Below are 10125 nucleotides of genomic sequence, written 5' to 3' on the forward strand. Positions count from 1 at the left end.
GTGTGGTAAAGTTTATATTGGAACTATCAAGAGGACCATGAATACACGGCTAAAAGAGCACAAAAGTCTTTGCTGACTAGGAAAAATAGAGAAATCATCTGTAGCAGAGCATTCTCTTCAGTCAGGAAACCACGAAGTGAAGTTTTGTGAAACAGAAATTTTATCTAGGACATCAGATTATTATCCACGACTATGTAGAGAAGCCATTGAAATTTATAAGCATCAGGATAATTTTAATAGGAAAGAGAAGACAATGAAACTTAGTGACATATGGACAGTAGCTCTGCAGAATTGTTAGGCAATTTTATCTTTGTCAGGATGACAATCGATAGTTAAGTTTTATCTTTGACAAGGATTTTCTCTGCTCATCACGTGTTGCTTCGACCATGCCCTCTTTCCTACAGTATATGTGTCACTCTCAAACATCCGATCGGTCAGTCACCAAGACTCAGCGGAGGACCACCTCTGAGGATGTCCAGCGCAGTCCTGTACAAAATGCACAACCTCACATACCTAAAGGTTTACCAGCACCCTTGTTTGTTTTGTTTCATTTTGTCTGTGATTGATTTTAGAGCTTATTGTTGTGTCAGTCAGTTTTAACCACACTTCTCTCTCTTCATTTTATGTGATGGCACTAATGACTCTGCAGTTTATCAGCCTAAAATAACAATAATAATAATAATAATAATAATAATAATAATAATAATTCAAAGACTGAAGCAGTCCTCTAGAACTGATTTCGCTTTAATCTTAATATGCCATTATCTTTACAGGTGCACTACACTTTGCCAGCACCCTCCCAATGTATCTAATTGTTTTATTCTACTTTGCCCCATTTCATGTCACTTAGTCCCCTAATGTATAAATGACGAGACAGATCTCAGAAGTTAATTACTAGCCTTGCAGTTGAATACAATCAGTTTGTTTCTCATTGTTATGACCCTTACATTGATTTATTAAGTTTAAAGAGAGCTGTCAAACAGTCCTGTAGACTTAAGTACTTACCGAAAACAATATGAATGCTGCTAACATCACCTGATACATTGTTTTGTATATTAAGAATATTAGCAGCCTATCATACTTCCTGGTTACACCAATTGTTGTCTATTCAGAATCCATTAAGGCAAACCAGATTCTGTTAGTTAAAAATTGTGTGAGCCAGTCACATATTTGTGAAGATATTCCATAAAATTGTATCTTGTTTATCAGTTGACAATGTGGTACAGTGTCCAACACATTTTAGAAATCTGAGAAGATGGAATCTCTCAGTTCCCTCTATCTAGTACATGCAGGTTTTTATATGAGTCAACAATGAACTGTGTTTCACATGAGTGGTTTTTCTTGAACTGGGCTGAGTGTTTTAGAGAAGCTACTTTTCCACCAGAATGTCATACTGTTTGAACTTAGATTATATTCTAGATACTGCAACACACAGACCTTACGCTTATTGGAATGCAGAGGGGGGAGAAAGGGAAGGAACCCATGCTGTCAGCTGCATCAGGTCTTTGATGCAGGGTCAGAGGTGTCAACTGAAAATGTTTGTCAGACCGAGATCCAAGCCCAGGATTTCCTGCTTATTAGGCAGTTGCTAAAATCTCACCCAACGCCACTTAACCTCAGTCCTCTTCCGTGTCCTCTGTATTCTCTACTTTGAGATTCCTGCAGGAGGTTGAATGTGATTGTGCATTCACACAGAGGGTGGTGGAGTCATATCCCACCGAGGCAATTTGATTATATAAATGCATGGTGTCTGTTCTTTCAGACATGTCTGAAAGAACAGTCACCACGCAGAATCTGCAAATCCCAATGCAGCTGGCATCATGAGTTCCTTGCCTTTCCTTTCTCCTTCCTCCACTTCATTTTACATAATACATATCACAGCTGGAAATTCCACGTGGTGTCTCTTCTTTAGGGCATGTCTGCCATGCATTCATATAATTGAGGCTCCTAGGTGGGCTATGAATCCATTACCTTCAGTTTGAATTCACAATCACATTCGACTTCCTGCAGGAGTCTCAAAGTTGCAGTCATGGAGGACATGGACGGCAACTGTGGATAGGTAGCGCTGGGTGGGAATGTGGGGCAGGTTCGAATTCTGGTCTGGCATACATTTTCACTCAGTGCTGCTGGCTGTGCATAAAAGTCCTGGTGCAGAGGACATCATGAGTTCCTTCTCTTTCCTTTCCTTTCTTTTCCCCCATCCACCTTTTGCTTACATAATATGTATCTCAGCTACAGATTCCCCATGGTGTCCGTCCTTTCAGACATGTCCGAAAGAACATATATCACATATTATTGGTCACTGATTCTGTACATCCATTCTGTTATTCTTTTCGTAAATAGGGGTGATCCAAACTCTTTGAGCAATGTGGGACTATTCCTCACTGCATGGCAGTTATCAATAAATATAAACTAGGAAATAGACTTATTTTACTTTGTGTATAGTGCCTCCCCCCATGAACCATGGACCATGCCGTTGGTGGGGAGGCTTGCATGCCTCAGCGATACAGATGGCCGTACCGTTGGTGCAACCACAACGGAGGGGTATCTGTTGAGAGGCCAGACAAACGTGTGGTTCCTGAAGAGGGGCAGCAGCCTTTTCAGTAGTTGCAGGGGCAACAGTCTGGATGATTGACTGATCTGGCCTTGCAACATTAACCAAAACGGCCTTGCTGTGCTGGTACTGCGAACGGCTGAAAGCAAGGGGAAACTACAGCCGTAATTTTTCCCGAGGACATGCAGCTTTACTGTATGATTAAATGATGATGGCATCCTCTTGGGTAAAATATTCCGGGGGTAAAATAGTCCCCCATTCGGATCTCCGGGCGGGGACTACTCAGGAGGATGTCGTTATCAGGAGAAAGAAAACTGGCATTCTACGGATCGGAGCGTGGAATGTCAGATCCCTTAATCGGGCAGGTAGGTTAGAAAATTTAAAAAGGGAAATGGATAGGTTAAAGTTAGATATAGTGGGAATTAGTGAGGTTCGGTGGCAGGAGGAACAAGACTTCTGGTCAGGTGACTACAGGGTTATAAACACAAAATCAAATACGGGTAATGCAGGAGTAGGTTTAATAATGGATAGGAAAATAGGAATGCGGATAAGCTACTACAAACAGCATAGTGAACGCATTATTGTGGCCAAGATAGATACGAAGCCCACACCTACTACAGTAGTACAAGTTTATATGCCAACTAGCTCTGCAGATGATGAAGAAATTGAAGAAATGTACGATGAAATAAAAGAAATTATTCAGATAGTGAAGGGAGACGAAAATTTAATAGTAATGGGTGACTGGAATTCGAGTGTAGGAAAAGGGAGAGAAGGAAACATAGTAGGTGAATATGGATTGGGGCTAAGAAATGAAAGAGGAAGCCGCCTAGTAGAATTTTGCACAGAGCACAACTTAATCATAGCTAACACTTGGTTTAAGAATCATGAAAGAAGGTTGTATACGTGGAAGAACCCTGGAGATACTAAAAGGTATCAGATAGATTATATAATGGTAAGACAGAGATTTAGGAACCAGGTTTTAAGTTGTAAGACATTTCCAGGGGCAGATGTGGACTCTGACCACAATCTATTGGTTATGACCTGTAGATTAAAACTGAAGAAACTGCAAAAATGTGAGAAATTAAGGAGATGGGACCTGGATAAACTGAAAGAACCAGAGGTTGTACAGAGTTTCAGAGAGAGCATAAGGAAACAATTGACAGGAATAGGGGAAAGAAATACAGTAGAAGAAGAATGGGTAGCTCTGAGGGATGTAGTAGTGAAGGCAGCAGAGGATAAAGTAGGTACAAAGACGAGGGCTGCTAGAAATCCTTGGGTAACAGAAGAAATATTGAATTTAATTGATGAAAGGAGAAAATATAAAAATGCAGTAAATGAAGCAGGCAAAAAGGAATACAAACGTCTCAAAAATGAGATCGACAGGAAGTGCAAAATGGCTAAACAGGGATGGCTAGAGGACAAATGTAAGGATGTAGAAGCTTATCTCACTAGGAGTAAGATAGATACTGCCTACAGGAAAATTAAAGAGACCTTTGGAGAGAAGAGAACCACGTGTATGAATATCAAGAGCTCAGATGGCAGCCCAGTTCTAAGCAAAGAAGGGAAGGCAGAAAGGTGGAAGGAGTATATAGAAGGCTTATACAAGGGCGATGTACTTGAGGACAATATTATGGAAATAGAAGAGGATGTAGATGAAGACGAAATGGGAGATACGATACTGCGTGAAGAGTTTGACAGAGCACTGAAAGACCTGAGTCGAAACAAGGCCCCCGGAGTAGACAACATTCCGTTAGAACTACTGACGGCCTTGGGAGAGCCAGTCATGACAAAACTCTACCAGCTGGTGAGCAAGATGTATGAGACAGGCGAAATACCCTCAGACTTCAAGAAGAATATAATAATTCCAATCCCAAAGAAAGCAGGTGCTGACAGATGTGAAAATTACCGAACAATCAGTTTAATAAGCCACGGCTGCAAAATACTAACGCGAATTCTTTACAGACGAATGGAAAAACTGGTAGATGCAGACCTCGGGGAGGATCAGTTTGGATTCCGTCGAAATGTTGGAACACGTGAGGCAATACTGACCTTACGACTTATCTTAGAAGAAAGATTAAGAAAAGGCAAACCTACGTTTCTAGCATTTGTAGACTTAGAGAAAGCTTTTGACAATGTTGACTGGAATACTCTTTTTCAAATTCTAAAGGTGGCAGGGGTAAAATACAGGGAGCGAAAGGCTATTTATAATTTGTACAGAAACCAGATGGCAGTAATAAGAGTCGAGGGGCATGAAAGGGAAGCAGTGGTTGGGAAAGGAGTGAGACAGGGTTGTAGCCTCTCCCCGATGTTATTCAATCTGTATATTGAGCAAGCAGTAAAGGAAACAAAAGAAAAATTCGGAGTAGGTATTAAAATTCATGGAGATGAAGTAAAAACTTTGAGGTTCGCCGATGACATTGTAATTCTGTCAGAGACGGCAAAGGACTTGGAAGAGCAGTTGAACGGAATGGACAGTGTCTTGAAAGGAGGATACAAGATGAACATTAACAAAAGCAAAACGAGGATAATGGAATGTAGTCAAATTAAATCGGGTGATGCTGAGGGAATTAGATTAGGAAATGAGACACTTAAAGTAGTAAAGGAGTTTGTCTATTTAGGAAGTAAAATAACTGATGATGGTCGAAGTAGAGAGGATATAAAATGTAGACTGGCAATGGCAAGGAAAGCGTTTCTGAAGAAGAGAAATTTGTTAACATCGAATATAGATTTATGTATCAGGAAGTCGTTTCTGAAAGTATTTGTTTGGAGTGTAGCCATGTATGGAAGTGAAACATGGACGATAACTAGTTTGGACAAGAAGAGAATAGAAGCTTTCAAAATGTGGTGCTACAGAAGAATACTGAAGATAAGGTGGATAGATCACGTAACTAATGAGGAGGTATTGAATAGGATTGGGGAGAAGAGAAGTTTGTGGCACAACTTGACTAGAAGAAGGGATCGGTTGGTAGGACATGTTTTGAGGCATCAAGGGATCACAAATTTAGCATTGGAGGGCAGCGTGGAGGGTAAAAATCGTAGAGGGAGACCGAGAGATGAGTACACTAAGCAGATTCAGAAGGATGTAGGTTGCAGTAGGCACTGGGAGATGAAGCAGCTTGCACAGGATAGAGTAGCATGGAGAGCTGCATCAAACCAGTCTCAGGACTGAAGACAACAACAACAACATAGTGTAAAATTGGAAAGGAATTTTGTCAGAGCTGGGTTCTTCTTTGTATTTGAATTTTTTTAACTGTGTATGCCATGATTACATCACTGAGTAGTGTATCAGTCTTCTCTACTGTGATGTAATGTAGCATATTTTATACTGATAAACTAAAATAAACTTATGGCATTGTAGAAACCGAAGAAACTTATGCTCCTAGCCAATACAATGTCCATACATTAAACGGTGACTGTAAAAGAAACAAGAGAATTGATATGTCAAAATTTTTACTAGAAAATTACAATCTATGATGGGCAGTCAAATGAAATGAAAACCAAACACCAACCACAACAGAACCATGGAATGGTTCCATTCAAAATTATTGATCAACACGTGCATTAAGACGTGTGTTCCATTGGCAGACAAAATGATCAGTTCCTGTTCCATAGAACAAGTTTGGCTGCTGATGGATCCACAACCACGCCCCCTCTTGCACTTTCTCATCCAACTGAAACTGATGTCCATACACCTTTCTTCTGTCACCAAACATGCGAAAATCACATGATGAAACAACCAGACTGTACAGAGTATGTTGCAGTTTTTCCCAACGAAATTGCTGAAGCATAACATTTGTCTGATTGGCAGTGTGGCTGTAGGTATCATCATGCTGATAATGTCTGACAGCATTCCAACAGCCTGAGGGCAAATGCCAAATCCAACAGTGAAAATTTCCCACATCTGCCCCACCAAAGAAACCCAGATCTGTTCATGTAAGGCCCAGTAAGGCCATGATGATGACCTCTTTCTTTGACTGCAAGGGCACTCTGGTCATAGAGTTCATCGAGCATGGAACCACAGTCAGTGTGCAGCAGTATGAAGCCACTTAGCAAAAACTGTGAGATGCCATATAATCAAAACATCCAGGGATGCTGTCAGATACAATAATCTTGTTGCACGATGGTGCTTGCCCCCACACTACCAGTCAGATGAAGGCTAAGCTCCAGTGATCTGGTTGGGAAACATTGCAACATCCTCATTACGACCCGATCTTTCACCGTATAACTTTCGCATCTTTGGTGACCTGGAGAGAGACAGGCATGGACATCAGTTTCAGTCAGGTACAAGAATGAGTGCAGTTGTTGATCCGTCAGTGGCCTACCGCATTCCAGAAAACAGGAACTGACTGTCTTGTCTCCCAGTGGGATAAATGTCTTAATAGGTGTGGTGATAACTTTTCATTGGAACCATTCCATTTATGGGTATTGGGTTTTCATTCAAATACCCCTTATAGATCACAATTAACAAGCAGTGTTTATCGGTTGAGAAAAAAATCACTGAAAATGTTGATAGTATAATTTAGTTAAGATTTTATGTTGTTGATATTTGCGTTTACAACATTGTAACCAAACTGTTTACTTAAGAAGTTTTAGTAAGTGATGCCAGTAATCATAGTGTTGAGGCCCTAATATATACCTGTTATATCATCATCATAATCATAATCATTACTGTAGACAAAGCATTCCTGTGGTCCAAAAGCAAATAGAGAATGAATCACAACATACTTAACTGGCTACAACAAAATAAACACTCTTACATTTTTATGAACATGGCAGATTATGCATATAAATTATTTTCTGTGAGGTATCTTATAACTGTAGTTCATATACCAACAAAAATAATAGTTTTTGAAAATATAATGTAACTGGATGTAGATAAAAAATCTAATCACTAAGTGGTGGCAGGAGGAAACACACATAAGATTTCAGCAAATGTGCAAGCTTTCAGAGCCAGTGGCTCCTCCCCCTGACAGAACAGTTGAAGTGGAAGGAAGAGGGATAAAAGAAAAGCACTGGCGAGGTTTAGGAAATTGTGGGAGTTCTGAAAAGCTGCTCCAACGCAGGGTTAGGGGAGACTTACTAGATGGTCTCCCCATCACCCAGAACCCTGCGTCAGGGGAGACAGTGTGGTACAGTAAGTCTTGCCTGACCTGGGGTTCTGAGTACCTTTTGTGTAAATCTATCCATTTCCTAAACCTGGCCAGCCCTTCCCCTTCATCTCTTTTCCTTCCCCCTCAACCCTCCTGTCAGAAGAAGAAGCCACTTGTTCCAAAAGCTTGCATGTTTTGTTAACTTTTATATGCTTTTCTCTTGCTGCTTCTTGCCGAGTAGATTTTTTATGTATTCAATTATATTACGAATCTAGTTGTATTGTTTCTCATGCCGTTAGAATTATTATGTTACCAGTAGCATTATGGTAAGGTTTTAGTGCATTAAAATCAAAGTGTGTGTTGGAGGATCATACTGCTCTTTCGTGTAGTAAATATGTAGAGGTAACTGTTTCATTTGCTGGATTTGGATTCATTAGTAAAAATGGTTTTGGTGAGACATTACGACTTTTTAGAAGATAATTCACTTCCGTGATGTTTGATGCAAGTTGATGGTACTGGATAATTTTAATCAGTCAGCATCCTCCCTTCCTTGACACTGACCTCCAGTAAATTGGAACAAAATGTGTGAAAGATATTGATACACTGTTACATACAGAAGGTGGTGATTGGTATGTTGAAAAGTCCAACTTAACACATGTAACTAAGTGATGGAGTATGATTTGATAATTTAAACAAAGTAATTTTGTAGAATATATCTGTTAGGATAGTAGGCCATGTCATTACAAAATACTAAGACAACTACAAAACTGCTATTTTGACTGTTTCTGCGACTCTTTAAAAAGCTGGTGTATTTCCAGATATTTTTAAAATAGCAAAAGTTTCACCAGTACCAAAAAAAAGATTCATCTGAAAAAATATCAAACTACTGACCCATGGTTCAGTTAAGTTCCTTCTCAAAAATTCTAGAAAAACTCTTCTATGACAGGCTTTTAAGTTTCATGAATAAATATACACCTCTTACAGTACAACAACATGGTTTTAGAAAGTCTAAATCTACACATACAGCTATTTTCGAATTCTTTGACTGCATTTTAAAATCCCTTGATCAACATAAATTAGCTGCAGGTATTTTTCTAGATCTATCAAAAGCCTTCGACATCCTGGACCATAACATTCTGCTCGAAAAATTAGAAAGACGAGGAGTAAGAGGTGTAGCACATAGCTGGTTGTGTTCATACCTAAAAAAACTGCAGGCAGAAAGTATCACTTCAGTATGAGTTCAACAAAATGAATAAAACAAGAAACAACTCCTTTCTTTCTATGGAATTACCACTAAAATACGGTGTACCACAGGGCTCAATCTTAGGTCCACTACTCTTCTTGATTTATGTGGACGACTTAATTGAATATATGAGTCCCACAAAAACTATCTTGTTTGCCGATGACACCAGCATGTTGCTCACTGGATCCAGTCCAGAAACTTTGCGGTCCACAGCAGAAAGTTCTATGAAAAGACTTTCTGAGGGGTCCACAAAAAAAAAATTCATTATAAATACTGAAAAAACTGTGTGTGTCGCTTTTCATTTAATTCCTCCAACTAATCAAATGTCTATTCAAGCCCAATTAAAAAATGATCCCCTAGAAAATGTAGGTGTCACAAAATTCTTGGGTCTTTGGGTTCAGCAAGACTTAAAGTGGGACACACATATAAATAACTTGTGTAGAAAACTATCATCTGTGTGCTATGGCTTAAGAATTTTGAAGGCTACAACAAGCAAAACAACAGTACTGCAGTCATACTATGCACAGTTCCACTCACTAATCCTGTATGGGATCATTTTCTGGGGATACTCAACTCGCAGTGTAAAGGTATTTAGAATGCAAAAAAGAGCTTTAAGAATAATTTGTGGCCTTAAAAAGATGGATTCCTGTAAATCCTATTTTACTGAGCTTGGTGTTCTAAATGTTCCAAGTTTATTCACTTATGAAACTATCTTGTTCACTAGGGACTACCTCCTGAAAACAGGCAAACTGCTACAGAACAAAAATGTACACAACTATAGTACCAGAAGGGAATCAAATATACATAAAAAATATCACAGAACAACCACCTATCAGAGGAGCATAATTAACATTGATGTAATACTACACAATAAGATGCCGGAGGAAATAAAAAATACTACTCGTCCAATATTTAAAGCTAAACTAAAGGCATTTCTAATAAAGCACTGTTTCTATTCTGTCAGAGAACTTCTGAATAAGTAACAAAGTTAATTGTAATAGGTACCTAATTTTAATTTGCCTACTATTTTGCTAATACTATGTATTATTGTAACTTATCTTTGACCTGTCCAATATCAATTGTACAGTTTGTGCTATATGATAAAACTTGACCAATAAAAAATCAAATCAAATCAAATTAGTCTTCTTCGTGATAATAGTTTAGTCAACATGAAGAGGACCTCTACAAATGTAGTCAAAATGTCAGTTTATGGTTGGTTTAGTGTTTCACAGTGTAAT

General features: G+C 39.0%; 1 protein-coding gene across 4 annotated transcripts in view; it reads left to right on the forward strand.

Annotated features, from left to right (window-relative positions):
* Window positions 1-10125, forward strand: part of LOC126268226 (ataxin-2 homolog) — a 301295-nt gene that overhangs the window by 278607 nt on the left and 12563 nt on the right. The window lies entirely within an intron of this gene.

Source organism: Schistocerca gregaria, chromosome 4 (assembly GCF_023897955.1).
Source record: "Schistocerca gregaria isolate iqSchGreg1 chromosome 4, iqSchGreg1.2, whole genome shotgun sequence".
Lineage (NCBI taxonomy): Eukaryota > Metazoa > Arthropoda > Insecta > Orthoptera > Acrididae > Schistocerca > Schistocerca gregaria.